The sequence below is a fragment of the Silurus aristotelis genome, assembly GCF_946808225.1.
Source record: "Silurus aristotelis genome assembly, chromosome: 25".
NCBI lineage: Eukaryota > Metazoa > Chordata > Actinopteri > Siluriformes > Siluridae > Silurus > Silurus aristotelis.
In genome coordinates, this window is record NC_139598.1 from 14,223,596 (window position 1) to 14,240,523 (window position 16,928).

Consider the following 16,928-nt stretch of genomic DNA (forward strand, 5'->3'; position numbering starts at 1 on the left):
GCGTTTGCATTATAAATTCGCTTTGCACTGGAATACCTTTGTTGTTGTTTGTTGTTGTTTATTCACACAACAGCTTACAAATTTTTACTTAAAAAAAAAAAGTTGAAGTTAAATCAGTTTTATGGGCATTAAAACATGCGTGTGCTTCTGATAACTCTCTTCAGTGAAGTAGTGATATTACATCCATCTATAAGTATTTTAGTGTTTCTTTTCTTTCTTTCTTTCTTTTTTTTATGCTATTTCTTCACAATTTTGTTGTCTTTCTAAAAAAAATACTAAACTAATTGCATTATTAATTTAATTATTACTACTAATATTAATGATGTTATTATTATTAATGTGTGTAGGAAAAAATACATTATATTATAATAATTTTTAAAATATATATTATTATTAATATTATTATAACCAATATTTTTACAACTGCTACATGTAATATTACTACTAAGAAGAAGCCTTAGTTTTTATTCTTAATACAAACATTGCAATTATTTCAATGATTACAACTGTTATTATTAAACATATTTATGTTATTATATTAACGGTATTGTTAAAGATAGGAGTTATTTTTATATTTAAAGAAAATATTATTTAAGAATCATTATCATAATCAAAATCATAAAAATCATAATAATATAAATAATTATTTTTATGAGAAGAAAAAAAACTTTCAAACTCCCTTCAAGATCACATGGTAATAAAAAACAATTATGTAAATGGCTCAGGGCGGATGGTATCTATATAGTTTTTAATCTATATAGTTCTAATACAAGGAAGAAAATGTTTGTTATACTGCATTTCTGTGGAATTGACAATCTAATCAAATCTGGCCTGTGGTATTGCAATGCTTTGCACGTTCACATCGAATTCCTGCTATTCAGAACAGTGTCGTCTGTTCATATCTCGCTTCCTGACAGTTTAATAAACAAATTATTAAATAACAGCCACTCCGTATAGAAGACCGGTGAAATGAAATGAAATTCTAAAATAAAATTTTGTGCATCCATGTAATTATCTAAAAAAAGAAAAATAAATTTTTTAAAAGGCAATGGAGGATAAGACTTTCATGCTGGGTGTGAAATAAGGTGCGTAATTGCATGTGATAGAAAATCCCTGCTTAGTGATCCCGGATAGCAAACCCAGAACAAGTGAAGGAAGATAATCTCAGCCTGTCAATCAGGCAGCAACATAACAGCAACTGTCTGATATGGTGGCGTAAGTCATCTCAACGTACTTTAAAAGGAACACTAGAAAGTGCAAAGTAAATACATCAAATGGCCAGGCCACGGGACCAGAGCGCCAGGGTAATTCATTGCTGTAATTAAAAGGAGGCAGGCAGATAGGAGTGACGAATGGCAGTTATTGACTCGACTGTTAGGCGGCGTGGGTGTATGATATTTTTAAACATGAGAGCCGAGACCCAGAGGAGAGTTAGGTTTCCTGAAATGGGAGAAAATGTGGTGAGATCATTCTCCTCCAGCTGTTCCAGTTCAAGCAAATTAAATTATGATACGGATCTGCTGCTTTGTATATTTATTTCTATATACAATGATCAGGCATAACATTATGACCACCTGAGTAAAATATTGTGTTGGTCCCCCTTTGGCTGCCAAAACACTTCGGATACGTCAAACATTAACAGCATTAACTTCTTCAGCAGTTTGAGCTACAGGAGCTCATCTGTTGGATCGGACCACACGGTCCAGTCTTCACTCCCCACGTGCTTTAATGAGCCTCGGCCGCCCACGACCCTGTCGCTGGTTCACCACTGTTTCTACCTTGGACCACTTTTGATAAATACTGACCACTGCAGACCAGGAACAACCTACAAGAACTGCAGTTTTGGAGATGCTCTGACCCAGTCGTCTAGCTGTCACAATTTGTCCCTCGTCAAGCTCAAATCCTTACACTCACCCATTTTTCCTGCTTCTATCACATTAACTTTGAGGACAAAATGTTCACTTGCTGCCAAATATCTCCCACCCATTAACTGGTGCCATGATAATCAGTGTATATAGATAATTCATTCATTCATTCATTTTCTCCCGCTTAGCCGTAATTCGGGTCACGGGGGCAGCAGTCTAAGCAGGCCCCCGCCTTCGACTGCTGCCCAATCCTCACAGCACCGTCCCTTACGGTCCCTCCTGCAGGTGGTGAGCCCACGGGAAAGTATATAGATAATTACTGTACATATTGCATATGTTTTTTTTTGTTTTTTATTTCTAAAGCAGAAAGAAAACATCTCAAGACTGTCCACTTTCAGTGCACTCTACGCTTACAGTACTTTCAGCTTTCCTGTTCTTGTGTAAAAGAGTAATCAGATCCCATTGTGTTTTTTGGTTGTTGTGGCTCATCTTAAGTATCTTAGTATATGTTTTAATATGGCAATAATTTCATCCAATCCCCAATTACCAATCTATTAATATAATAATATTAAGGAGTTAAACACTGATTGATATTATTACTATTATTATTATTATTATTATTATTATTATTATTATTATTATTATTATTAATTATCATGAGCAAGTTGCGGTCAGGAGTTTCTTCCATCATTTGTTACTCTCAAGAATTGGAGATTCCCAATGAATGAACTTAGTTCAGGACCTAATCAGTACAATCACAGCAAGCCTTTATGACATCACCTTAATTACAGGCAACCAAATAAATAAGTGCTGTTTAACTACAATCAAACTAGACTAGTTAGGCTGTAAATATTTTGTTGCTACACACATTATGATAAACTACATACTATAAATTATATGTTATGCAGCTAAAAAAAAATATTGTTGCACGTAAAAGCATTGCAGGCAACACAGTATAACCTAAGCGATATACAGTACAGTTATTAGCCAATTATATTAAAAGCATTAGCCTTTACTATCCTCAGAATGATATGAGTGATAGAGCACTCTTCCCCCCTACTACTTTCCTCTTTTTACTGAAATTGGCTCCTGAGGGTCTAGACCTTTTTTTGTCAACCATAATTTTAATTTGGAATCAGCTCTCCTTACTGAAGTGATGTCACCCAACCTCCGCCTCTCCAGGGTCGTCTTAGATCCTGAGCCCACTTGTTGGTGGTTTGTAGATGAAATCGTATTCTAGATGAAACAGCTACCTTTTTGATATATGAGAGAAAACCGGAAAATTCAGAGAAACATGTGGTGTCTTAGATTCAGTTAGGATGTGCAGACAGTGTTCCTGTGCAAGGGTGTTGATGAAGTGCTGAATGGCAGAGATGGTAGTATAATAGAGATTATGTTTTCAAACACCACATCTGTCATCTCTGTTTGTTTTCCAAGCAAGCAACTCTTTTCCACCCTGACAGATCTGCCAGTGAAATTAGCGCCCTCCAGCCTCACACATGAGCACATATAAGTTTGTTTTTCGATCGAGGAGCTAACCTTGGTGCTGAATTGCCACCAACGCATGAATACACACTTTCAGCTTGGAAAGATGTAAAAGAATACTGCATGTTGAGGATCCTATTTGCTTTCGATGTTGAATCTGATTTAATCAGATTTACTTAATCCTAATGTTCCTTTGCTGAAATTATTTTTCTTATGTTCTGTTTATTTCGTTTTTCACAAGAAATGGCAGACATATCCTTCTAAAAGTAAAATTTAGTTGAAAATCTATAAACATACATTTAGAAAAACCAACAAGTATAAAGCAAAGACTTGCACACCAACACAACCCACCAGTACCACCCAACCTATGCCCCTCAACCCACCCACAAAATCTACCTTTACCCCCTTCAACCCACTCACTTACCCTTCTCTTACACACCTCAACTAATTCACTAAACCTACACTTTTCTTTGCTTAAACCATTCAATAATGCTACCCTGACTCCCCAACCTACTTAATACTACTCCTACTAACCCCCTTACCCACTAAACCTATTCCAACCCCCTCAATCTACTCCCTAAACTTACTCTAACCATCGGAATCCACCTACAAATTCTACCCTGACTGCCCTTAACCCACTTGTAAGGCTTTATTAAGCCCCCTCAATGCATTTACAAAGCCTTTGATTATCCCCTCAACCCACGCACTAAACCTACTCTTTCTTGCTCAACCCACTCAATTAACTTACCCTGACCTGCCAAAATACTTACTTAAGACTTCCCTTACTCTCTCAACCAACTCACAAAACTCTTATACCCCTCAATCTACTCACTAAACTTGCCCTATCACTCTTAAACCACCAACAAAATCTACCCTGACCCCTCCAACCCACATGCGTAAGCTACGCTAACCCCGCTCAACCAACCCACAAAGTCTATGATTATCCCATCAACCCACACACTGAACCCTATCCCCCACTCAACCCATTTACAAAGCCTATTCTTAGCCCCCTACCTCACTTACAAAACCTACCATTACCTCTCTCAGCTAAAAACAAAACATAATTATAACTAGAACCATTGGACTACCCATCCTGCTCTTTATTTACATATTGCAAAATCTGGACAATTATACTTTTAACAAAGTCACAAAAACCTTTGCTCCCCAAAGAATTGGAGCATGATTTTTTTTTTTGTATTGTATCTTGTGGTCATGAAATGGCTTATTGTTTGCTGATGCAGATGGTTTGAAATCACAAGCGTCTCTGTTTCCATATAAGATATTGATTTGCAATAATTACTCTTGAGAAATGAACTGCAAGACCAGCTCGAGGGAAATGAGCGAGGTGGAGGTGTAAAATGGTCATGTCAGCCAGTTGTTTGTTGTATTTTACCTTTGAATAATTGCTTGGTTTGTGTACAAATGCTTGTTCCATGTGAAGTCATCAATACTGGTTAACTGTAGTCTACCACCTTCTGACTGTTATTAGATTATCAATATCACTATTTAGTAAAAAAGATCAAGGAAAGCAACACCTTCTGTCTGAGATCCTCCAGCACTGCTCAACTGGTACCAGGGTAAGAGGTAAATATACTTCAGGGATCTTCTCTGTTCTGGTAACAAGGTGGTGGAATGAACTTCCCCTAGATGTCCGAACAGCAGAGTCAATGGCTATCTTCTTGCCATAGTTTAAAACCTTCCTCTTTCTGAAACCCATAAAAAATAGCACTTTTCTCAGTTTGGTTTGTCTTTGTTTTAAAAAAAAAAAAAATCCTCTGAGTTGTAGGCTGATGGTATCTTAAGCATGTATTCTAGCGAACCAGTGTTGATTTATTCATTAACTGAAAGCACTTTTGTACATCGCTCTGGATAAGGGCGCCTGCTAATGCTATAAATGTAAATGTAAATATTGCAAATATAAGGCAGCAAAGCTACAGCATTTAGAACTGTCAGCAAGTGTGTACAGATCCTTGCAAAACACATGGCCGTGCGTTGTTGTGCTGAGCGATGAGGCGGTGGATGAAAGCTATGACAATGAGCCCCAGGATCTTATTACAGCAGCTCTATGCATTAAAATTGGCGTTGATGATTGGTGTATATGATTAACTCATCCATACTGAATCCACATTCTCACCAAGGGTCTTTCAGTTCATAACATTGACATGAGAAAAATACTCACAAACACAACACCATCAAAATTACGTGCCATCTGCCCAATACAGTTGGATTTGCAATTTATTGATAAAGAGATACTAATACTAAGATAGACTCTTAGATACTAAGAGGTCATTTGCAAAGTAACTTTGACATACAGTAGACAGTAATATAACCAAGTGTAAATGTCTTAATTCAAATGAACGGATAACGTGATCGAAACAAGATTTTTTTGTATGAAAAAAGGTTTTTATTTCTGCAAATATTATATACATTTACACAGGAGTGTATTATAGAACCAGGAGTTGACCTGGGTCATTAGCACTTGTTTGGAACCAGTGCGTCTAATTTAGAACCTCTTACCGTTAGTTATAATGAAGCAGTGAAGTGGTGCGCAAAGAGCGTTCTTTGTAAAAGCCTTCAATATGAATGGTTATAACATAGTGTAAGTGCTGCATTAATAAAATTTCACCGTCATTATCAGTTAGGATGTCATGATTGTGTCCCATCTGCTCATTTCCAAGAAACAGGTACTTAAAAAAAAAGAACTCTCCAGGTGGTGTTCTAATGGCGAGCACACCAGAAAGTATTGAGGCTGAGCTACCATCGTGAGGAACTCCGTTCCACAGCATGCATCATAGATGTGTTGAGCTGTTTCTTTAAAATTCGACACCCATTTTGACATGAGCAGACGGGACACAATCATGACGTCCTGACGCACTATCACCATTCTTATAAAGGGTTTTTGAAGAGAATTCTCTTTGTGAACCATTCAACTGCTCCATTCTAATGAATGGAAATTGCCGACGCCCCAGGGTGGTGCCGTTCCTTGCACCACCCTGTATTTATACCATTTGGTAGATACCCTTATTCATAGCAACTTGTGAAAAATGCTTTAAATTCTGCATCAGTAAATTGTGCATTCGGTCACAGACTAACAATGGAAGTGAACATACTGTAGTTGCACAAGCAAAGTGTGTGTGTTTTTTTAAGTGTTAATCTTATTACTTTTTAAAATATGCAGGTCTTTAGACATTGTTGGAAAACTGCTAGTGATTCCGCTGACATCAAGAATTATTTCATTAGACTGCCTAGCTACCAGAACAGGGTAGAGTCTTAATGCATGCCCTCCTTATATTTTGAGAGACAGTGGGACCTGTTAATTAGTGAATTGAAGGAAGTGCAGTTCAGTGCAGGGTAAGATATACACTATGAGGTAAGTGGAAACTGGAACCTTTTTCGGCTTTGTAGAAAAAACATCACTCCTTTAAATCAGGAAGCTACAGGAAGCCAGTGTGGGGGCGTAACAATCGGGTGGTGTTCGAGAAGTGTTAGGAAGGTAAAAAAGAAGTCATGCAGCTGCAATCTAGATCAGTTGCGGAGTGTGAAGGTCCCTCAGAAGCTGACCTGCCATGACCGACTTGCAGTATTCAAGTCTTGATATGACAAGAGACTGAACAAGAACCTGAGTGGCCTGTGTGGATAGAAATGGAAGATATAAATGCAAATACAAATGAAGATGTAGAGATTTGGGGAATGAAACAAATACAGATACATTGGCATCGTTAGATTGTGCAGGACACACAATAAACAACAATTCAGCTGCCACTCAATGCATCAATACTACACCTACATAAATCTGTCAGGCCTCGTGTTCAGGAATATTTTTCATGAATAATTGAATAGGGTACAATCACTCGCAGATGCTATATCTACTAACCAGATTAAAGGAAGCCATGTTTGAAGTGGAATTTGGTCAACAGCAAGTGGTTCCATACATGAGGAGAACTTTGAGTTCCAGCATCATTTTGGTTGTGTCTTTTGGTTCGCCTTTGACTTCGGTTGATCCATTGAACCTAAGTATAAAAATTTCTGAAAAACAATGACAAAAAATTTAACTTTTCACTATATATGAAAACTGTATATCGGTTTATACACTGATCAGACGTAACTTTACACCACACAAGAGATGCAGTTTTGGCCCTTGTCAAACTTGTTCAAATCCTGCCCATTTTACCTGCATCTAACTTTGAGAACAAAATGTTCACTTGCTGCCTAATATATCCCACCCAACAGGTGCCATGATCAAGAGATAATCAGTGTTATTAACGTACCTGTCAAAATACCACAATGTTATGCCTAATCGCTGTATAATAAAATGTTTATATGGTGCTTTAAATCCGAATGAATTTGAACCCTTTTTGATTATTGTGTCAATAAGCCATTTTTCTTTTATGATAACTCGGATGTATTTCAAGCCTATTTGCTGCTTTTCTTTATTTTAAGCTGGCATTTGCTTTCATCCAAAGCAAATGAGCCAGAATCCAATTCCAGCCTAAATCTAAACAGATGAATGTTAAGGGCTTTGTTCAAGAGCCTTACTCAACACAGAAACTTTGATATTTCATAGGCCTCCTATTACGAGGTGAACGTTTCATAAAATCCGTTACCCTTTGACCACCGTGATCGCTAAGCTATTGACTCTGTACGGATCAATAGATCAAGTTTATTCTTGCATGTCTCGAGCCAGAGCGATATCAACACAAAGCAAAAATGTAATTCTTTCTTGACTTGATTACACTAAGCTAAATCTATAAAGACACGTTCGAAAGAGATGCACAGTGTCTCATGAGAGGTTTTGAGTAGCCTGTCTTCCATTATTTGCAAGTCAGATGTCCTCAACACGCACGGCCGTTGGCATCCATGCTTGTCATTTGTTGTCGGATTTGTCGCGCACAGCTCTGCCCAGATTGCGAATGAGGCATTCAGAGCTGCGACTCCACCACCATTTCAGAAAATATTATCAATCATATTCTGTACACTTCTCAGCAATAGATGCCCCACTGATCCAGGCCATCTGTTTAGACTTTATAGCAATACATTTGTAAAATCATAATCAGTTCTTTGCTTTGCTTTGATATGGTTCTGCACTGTAGCATATTCAAGCTTTGCACTTAATAGGATGTTATACTATCTTTTTCTTCATCTTTCGGCTTTTCCCATTAGGGGTCGCCACAGCGGATCATCCTTCTCCATACCCCCCCCCCCCCGCCCTGTCCTCTACATCTGCCTCTTTCACCCCAACCACCTGCATGTCTTCCCTCACCACATCTATAAACCTCCCTCATTGGACTTTTTCTTCTTCCTGGTGGCTCCATCCTCAGCATTCTTCTATTGATATACCCCATGTCCCTCCTCTACACATGTCCAAACCATCTCAATCTTGCCTCTCTCACCTTGTCTTCAAAACGTCCTTGTTATACTATAATAGGAAAAAAGGATGAAAGAAATACTTTCTCAATATATATTTGGTTGTATGAGGCAGTAAAAAAAAATCCAGCGAATATAGTCATTGTCCAACAGTGATCAAAACACGGGCAAGCAACAATAAAGCAAGGACACTTGTAAATTATAAAAAGTAAAGTGGAAGTGTACACACTAGCTAGGACATGCACAATAAAATCGACAATGCTTTGCACTGAGACATAGACACACCGAGGTATGATTAGACAAACTAATCAGGAAAATGTAACACAAAATAGTAGAACACAACGTGACGAACCAGAGAACATGTAACTGTGATTTGAACTGTGATATCAGTGGGGCTTCTGTGTGAAAATCGACAGGTTCATCCAGAAAAAATACTTTTAGATAAGACTTTAGAGATGTGCAAATTCATAGGTCATCAATATCATATACGTCCTTTTTCTGGCAAATCCGTATCTTTTCCTGGTAATTGAGTAAACTTTTCATATCAACAATTATCTGTTATTTTTACTGTATCATTAATATCGTCTAAGAATAACAACAATTTAGCCTACAAGTAGAAACTATTACTTTATATATATTTAATAAAATTCTAAACATTTCAATCTCAAATTGTGTAATATTTCAGTCTATGCAGTCCTTTTCACTTATTAATGAAGGGTGCCAAAAAGTTTAGAAAGATACTGATTTTCTCTGCTGCACTCTTCCTCCCAGATGACAGCATGAGATGTAGCAGTAATTGAGATAACATAAGAGCGTATAAAATCTCATTTCCTCTTCATACGTCTGGACATCAGATATGCCTGGTTAACAGGAAAATATCTCCATAGAGGTTGCCCTCTATCGCAGAAAGTCATAGTAATCCACTGATGCTCATCCAGTAAGTACCATAAACTGAATTCTTGCCAACAATATTTCGGGGTTTTTTTTTTTTTCAATTTAAAAATAGAAGTGATTCCTTTAATTTTTTATATGGAGTGTATGGATATGGGTTATTTTAATATTAGATTTGATTCAAACCTTGAGATCTGACTGAACATGTTGGAAGTGTTATTGTGTGTATGAACAATTGCCTGCTTGAATTTTTCTATATTTAAAGTATTTCATCTTAGGTTTAGAACTTTATATCATGGGTCCTAAGAGGCCATGCATTATAATATTTTTTGCTTTCTTTTTTTTCTCGTGATCACGACTTAATTTTCTCATGATCTTGACATAACAAAAATTTTTTCTAGCTATCAGTACTTTATTTTTCGGTCTATTTGGCAAAACGGCATGTTATAGAGGCAGCATCATCGCAGCGTCATGATGACAAAGCGTACTTGATGATATACATAATACCCATAATAACCCATAACCTGTAAGTGGCGATAGCAAACATTATGCACCATATTATTGTGGTGCATATTGCATTATAGTGCATATTATTACATCCTATACATTTATGTGGCTGTAACTTTGTGGCAATAGTTTGGGGAAGAACCACATATGGCTGGAAATGTACAGTGTCCCAAGCAAAATATTGATCTTTGGTCTTGCTTTTATATATTTTTTTAATAAAATATGTATATTGTTTCTGTATTTAAACATGACGTATAATCCCAATTAAGTTCTAGACGCAGGATATAACACTTTAAATACGGAAATGTTCAATGGGGCAAATATTCACACAAGACACACAATAACACTTCATGTTCAAGCAGATTTTAGGGTCAAATGAAATCTAATAAAATAAAAAAATCATATCCATTTAAAAAGATTTCAAAGAAATGCTTTTTCTGTTGTAGTGTATAAGCAATAGTGAATGACGATGACTTTCTGCGATAGAGTTCAACCTCTGTGGATATGTTTTCCCGTTAACCAAGCATATCTGATGCCCAGAACTATTTTTGTATCTGATGTCCAGAACAGGAAATAGTTCTTCTTACATTTTGTGGATAAAGTACCCTCTGTGACTAAAATCAGTGTTCCTTGTCCCATGTGTTATAAAGTTATTTTAAGCAGCTTATAGTGATCAACATCATTCACTGATCTATTATAGCTATTCGTGCCTAAGCTGACATTTAAAAACACTGGCTCCTTGTTTGATTTATATATTTAAATAAGAAATGTTTAGCATCAGTGTCTGTCCAATGAACATGATGCAGAAGTGAGGAGACACTTTTCCTGAAGGTCATTGCTTTTTGGCTTATGTTGGTGCCCTATTGCTTTGCCATCTTTACTGTATTGTCGCTGATAATGTTGTTCTCACAGAGTAGAGCAAAAGTAGGATTCATGTAAATAAAAGAGGAAAAGGACACCTCGGATACTCTTGCAGTTTTACATGCAAAAGCCATTTGCACATGATGGAGTACAGCCAGTGTGATGGGGTACTAGAACTGAAATACAAGGTGGTTTCAAGACCAGCTCTGTTTACAAGAAAGTACTTTATTTATCTATGTTTACACACGTTTTATCACCTCCAAAGTAATCCCCTTGCACAGCAATACAGCACTTCCAGCATACCTGCCACTTCTGGAATGTGTCCTGGAAGTCCTCTTTTCGAAGTGTGTCAAGCAACCTGGATCTTCACAATGGTGTCAAAATGGTGAGCTGGATCTTCATCTTCGGGGAGAGGACCCCGCAGGAGCCAAATCTTTCGAGTAGGGTGGGAGCGAAGTGAGATCATTCTGTTTCCTGGCGAGAAACTGCGAGAAGAGCTTGCTGACAGAGTGCACACGTGGTGAGAATAGCACAAGTTGCACAGCTCCCGATGTACGTGGACAATGTCTTTTGGCACACTGACTTATGAAGGTCGGTGCTTCCTGTGACTGTGCGTGCAGCTTTGTTCTGTCATCTGTTGGCATGTTACAAAACTAGTATCAAACCTTTTGATACCATCTCCCTCATTTGTTGGTGCCATCAAAAAACTTACAAAAAGTTCCTTTCGAAGGGTTTTTGTCAGCTCTAAAAGGATGAGGTACTATCAGAAATGAAGGTGGCATGCACTTGGGTGAAGTGTCCCTTTAAATTCCATCCATCTAGCCTCTTAATAAGCAGCCTTTCAGCAGGTTCACATGACCAACATCGCTCATAGGACTCCACACAGCGCTCATCGATTTCCATCTTTGGCCACCGACACTCTCTGATCAATCACTGCACTTACAAGTCTGCATCTCTGTTTTAAAAAATGTGCCACTTTCAGCTGCACTTCTACTCTCCGGCAACTGAGAGGTGGGTGTGCATTCGCATGTCCTGATGCTTCTGAGAAGTTATTGTATGTGTGTTTGGAGATTGGTATGCTGGGCTTGTGTCAGGAGATGTACAGAAAATGATGTGTTAATAACAGAAACCATTCTCTATTCAGAAAAAAAATGGGAATAGAACACCAGTGTACCATGGTTTTACATGCTTTCACCTTGGTGAAACTCTTACAGGCAAAGTAATGGATTAAAAATTGGTGTTAAACACAAAATACAATTAAGGGGCATATTAATGAGAAACAATGGGGTCATGTAATACAAATGAACTTTTAACACTGACATGGTAAGAGAAGTAGTAGTTCACTGAAATCTGATAATTCCATATATATATATATATATATCCAGTGAGGAAAATAAGTATTTGAACACCCTGCTATTTTGCAAGTTCTCCCACTTAGAAATCATGGAGGGGTCTGAAATTGTCATCGTAGGTGCATGTCCACTGTGAGAGATATAATCTAAAAAAAAAAAAAATCCAGAAATCACAATGTATGATTTTTTAACTATTTATTTGTATGATACAGCTGCAAATAAGTATTTGAACACCTGAGAAAGTCAATGTTAATATTTGGTACAGGAGCCTTTGTTTGCAATTACAGAGGTCAAACGTTTCCTGTAGTTTTTCACCAGGTTTGCACACACTGCAGGAGGGATTTTGGCCCACTCCTCCACACAGATCTTCTCTAGATCCTGAAGACCTTCCCTGTATTTCCATTCTACAGGATATTCTACATATCAGTAATATATAATTTGTTCGCTATATGTGGAATGACTCTGCAGGTCACAACAACTTATATAAATATACATATTAATATATCATGCATACAAATATTTACTTCTATTAATATAGAAGATTAACTCTGAAGGTAAATGTCAACAAAGAAATGTCCAAGGACATTTCCTTGCTCCTTTGTATGAACAGTTTTATCCTTTTAGTTAAGTACTCTGTGTTTGGTTAGCACAAATGAGGAGATTTTCCGCACTGGATCACCATAGCAACCAGGTGCATGTGTGTAGTTAGATAATGGGTGATATCAGAAGATAATTAAAGAAAATAATGAGGTTTTTTTGAAGTTAGGTGATGAAGGCTGTCTTTTATTACTAATGAAGTTCATTTTACTCTGTTTTCTGTCAAGCAGAGGTCAATAGGTCCAGAAGTTTCAAATGTATGCTACATAAATACATGTATTCAGACGAGGCATAGGGGAAACACATCAAACTGAATAACATTATTTTGCGTATCCATTTGCTGTCATTATAACCTCCAGTCTTCTGGAAAGATGTTTCACAAGATGTTTGAATGCAGAGATTTGTGATCATTCAGCTACAAGGGCATTAATACAATGCAGGTGTTTTTAGATAAAAAATTGAAGCTTTACAATTTCAGTAAGACATTGCACACGAATGTATAGCATATTGATATTTTTATGAGATAATAGAATGAGATAAGTGTAAATGTGTATGGATAAAGGTGTCTGGATAAAGAGATCTGGATAAGGGTTTCTGGATAAAAGTGTCCAGATAATAGTTTCTTGATAAGGGCGTCCAGATATTTGTGCCCGGATAGGGATGTCTGGATAAGTGCGTCCTGATAAGGGTGTCTGATAAAAGGGTGTGAATAAGAGTGTCTGGATAAGGGCGTCTGCATAAGGGTGTCCGGATAAGAGTTTCTGGATAAGGGCAACTAAGGGGAATTGAAGGGTGTTCGCATAAGGGTGTCTACATTAGAGTGTCTGGATAATGGCATCCAGATAAGGGTGTGTGTGAATGAAAGTGTTCGGATAATGGTGTCTGCATTAGGAGGTCTGGAAAAAGGTGTCTGAACAAAGGTGTCCGGATAAATGTGTCTGGATAAAGGTGTCTGAATAAAGGTGTCCGGATAAAGATGTCTGAACAAGGGAGACTGGATAAGGGTGTCCGAATATGGGTTCTGGATAAGAGTGTTTGAATAAAGGTGTCTGGACAAGAGTGTCTGGATAAGGGTATCCGGATAAGCGCGTCTAAGAATAAAAATGTAATGTAAATAAAAAATATATTTACAGAAAATAGCCTGCCACATCATACAAGAATTTCTACACTATCTTACATTCAGTTTCTTGTAATAATTATTTCCACATTTGGAAAAATTATTTTTTTTGTCTTTGCTGACAAAAATCTAGGGTTCTCACCTGTGTGTTCTGAACACCTGTGCTCACTACTGCCCCGTTGTGTCCAAAGTAACACATTGCAGCACTTCATGCAAACCCGAAACCCAAACAATATTACTGTGTCCCTGATAATAACCAGCTCATTGTGGAATTATAAATATTACAACATATTTATTACAAGCATGCATACGAGTTCAGGATGTATATACTTATTTTTATTGTAAGAAAAAAACTGTCATTTTAATAAACCATTTATATTTGTAAACTTCTAAGTATCTCGTTAGAAATGTATAAAAATGAACAGAAATACGAAGAAAATCAAAGTCAACATATTTCAGTATCAGTAAAGCTGGTATATTCCAAGCCTCCCCCTTTTATCACTACAGAGATGGTACAGTCTACCTATACTGAGAAGGTCAAATTACTGTGCTCGTCGCGCGCGTCCGGGGAAGCTGCGGCTCGTGCAGAGTTACCAGCGGCGGGTCGCGAGCGTTTTCTCGGCAATGGAGTGAACCTGCAGTAAGTAGTTGCATTTGCTTTGTTCTGGGGTGGGTTTTTTTGCGTCTTCCTCTTTTTCTTCTTATATGTTGTGTTGCTGGGAGCGATGGTGAGCTCGGACAGAGGAAGTTCTGCTGCAGAAACTCGGAGCACTGACACCGTGGGACGGGACCGGATCAGGCTCGCGCGCGGTGCACCTGAATGACGCGCAGGTGGAATAACACACAGCTCGGTTTCATCTTAACTCATCATCATGCTCAACTTTTGTTTTTGCATTCTATCTATCTATCTATCTATCTATCTATCTATCTGTCTGTCTGTCTGTCTGTCTGTCTGTCTGTCTGTCTGTCTGTCTGTCTGTCTGTCTGTCTGTCTGTCTGTCTGTCTGTCTGTCTATCCTGTAGAATGGGAAAAAAACAGGGAAAGTCTTCAGGACAGTGGGTTCAGGTTTACTTGGAAAATGAAAAAAGAAATAGATAGTCATCTATCTATCTGTCTGTCTGTCTGTCTGTCTGTCTGTCTGTCTGTCTGTATAATCAGATGCATAATATAAAGTAATATACTATTATTATCCATGTTCATGTAATACAAAGTTGCTGTAACTTTACGTTACTTTAAATTAGAATAGTCACATTTATTTGCAAATAAATGCATTACAATTTTAAGAACAACACAGGTCCAAATCAAAAGTGCCTTTTGTTTTGTTTTTTTACGTTTTTTACGCATTATGCACCCCCCTGATTGGCTAAAACTCCTGTCAATCATCAGGTATCTCACCTTCTGTTGGACTTGCTCCTGATCTTGGGGTGTAATCATATTTGATATATTTGAGATGTAGTTACAACATTCATTCATTCATCCTTAGTAACTGCCTGGTCAGGATGGATGTGGCTTTTTTTATAAAACAAACAAAAAACAGCAGCCGCACCATATATCAAAACAAACAAATGTATTTTTTCTATTTTGTAAATGACTGAAAAAATACTTTTACAAGGCATCATGAAATTCCCTTGTGATCTGTTACTTAACCATTACACTGACTCAGTTGATTAGGAAAACAAAGTTTAATAGCAATATCTTTATAGTCATGCAATTATTCTGACATATGCAACCAGTTAACAGATCAAATATTCACATACAATATTCCTGTGATCTTCCGGCTGAAGGTTAGTTTTAATGTAACCAACAGTTTAATGTTGAACAGTTTGTGAATGACTCATAATTGTATCCTGATTTATTTACTTGGTGTTTGGTAACGAAGGGCTGCGTTACATTAGCAACACTGACACAATGACAACCACGTCATCCATAAGAAGACGACTGATGGCACGTGCATTCATAGCAACTAATTTCTAACTAATAATTAATTTAATGGTTGATCTTAAATATTATATATTATGTGTCAGGTAGTTCATTCATGCAATGGTATGCAAAATACAAATTACAAAAAAAAAAATTTATAAAACAAAAATTTTATATTTGAAATACATGTCATAAATGCTGCCCATCCCTGTATGTATATACAATATATTTTCGAAAAGTATTGAGTCACCTGACCTTTCCTGCCATATGTGGTTCTTCTCCAACCCGTGACCACAAAGCTAGAGGCACACAATTGTATCGGACATCTTTAGATGTTCAAAAATAACATTTTGCATTCACTTGAACTTGGAAACCCAAACCTGTTCCAGCATAGTGTTACCCCTGGGCACAAAGTGAGCTCCATTAAGATCTGGTTTACATGTTTTGGAGAGGAAAATCTTGAGTGGCCTGCTATAGAGCTCTGATCTCATCACTACTAAACACCTTTGGGATGAATTGGAACACTGACTGCACCCCAGGTCTCCTCACCTTCATCAGTAACTGCCTTTTGTAATACGCTTGTGGCTGATGAACACAAATATCCATAAGTACACTCCAAAATCTAGTGGAACATCTTCCCAGAAGAGTGGAGGGATTTATAAGAGCAAATTGGCACTAAATGTGAAATGCAATGCTCAAAAATCACATACCATACATGACCAGGTGACCCAATACTTTTGGAAATATTGTGTATGTGTGTATATATATATATATATATATATATATATATATATATATATATATATATATATATATATATATATATATATATATATATATGTATATATATATATATATATATGTATATATATATATATATATATATATATATATATATATATATATATATATATATATATATATTTAATCGCGATTGATCGCATGATTGTCACGAGTTAACTTACTTA

At 37.0% G+C, this 16,928-nt stretch overlaps 1 protein-coding gene across 2 annotated transcripts in view; it reads left to right on the forward strand.

Moving 5' to 3' along the window:
• The first annotated feature begins 14,566 nt into the window (after positions 1–14,566).
• oxr1a (oxidation resistance 1a) overlaps positions 14,567–16,928 on the forward strand; it is a 179,562-nt gene continuing 177,200 nt past the window's right edge. For both annotated transcript variants that reach the window (XM_083529909.1, XM_083529911.1), the window contains exon 1: positions 14,567–14,679. The gene's annotated coding sequence lies outside the window, so the exon portion shown is untranslated. The remainder of the gene's footprint in view (positions 14,680–16,928) is intronic.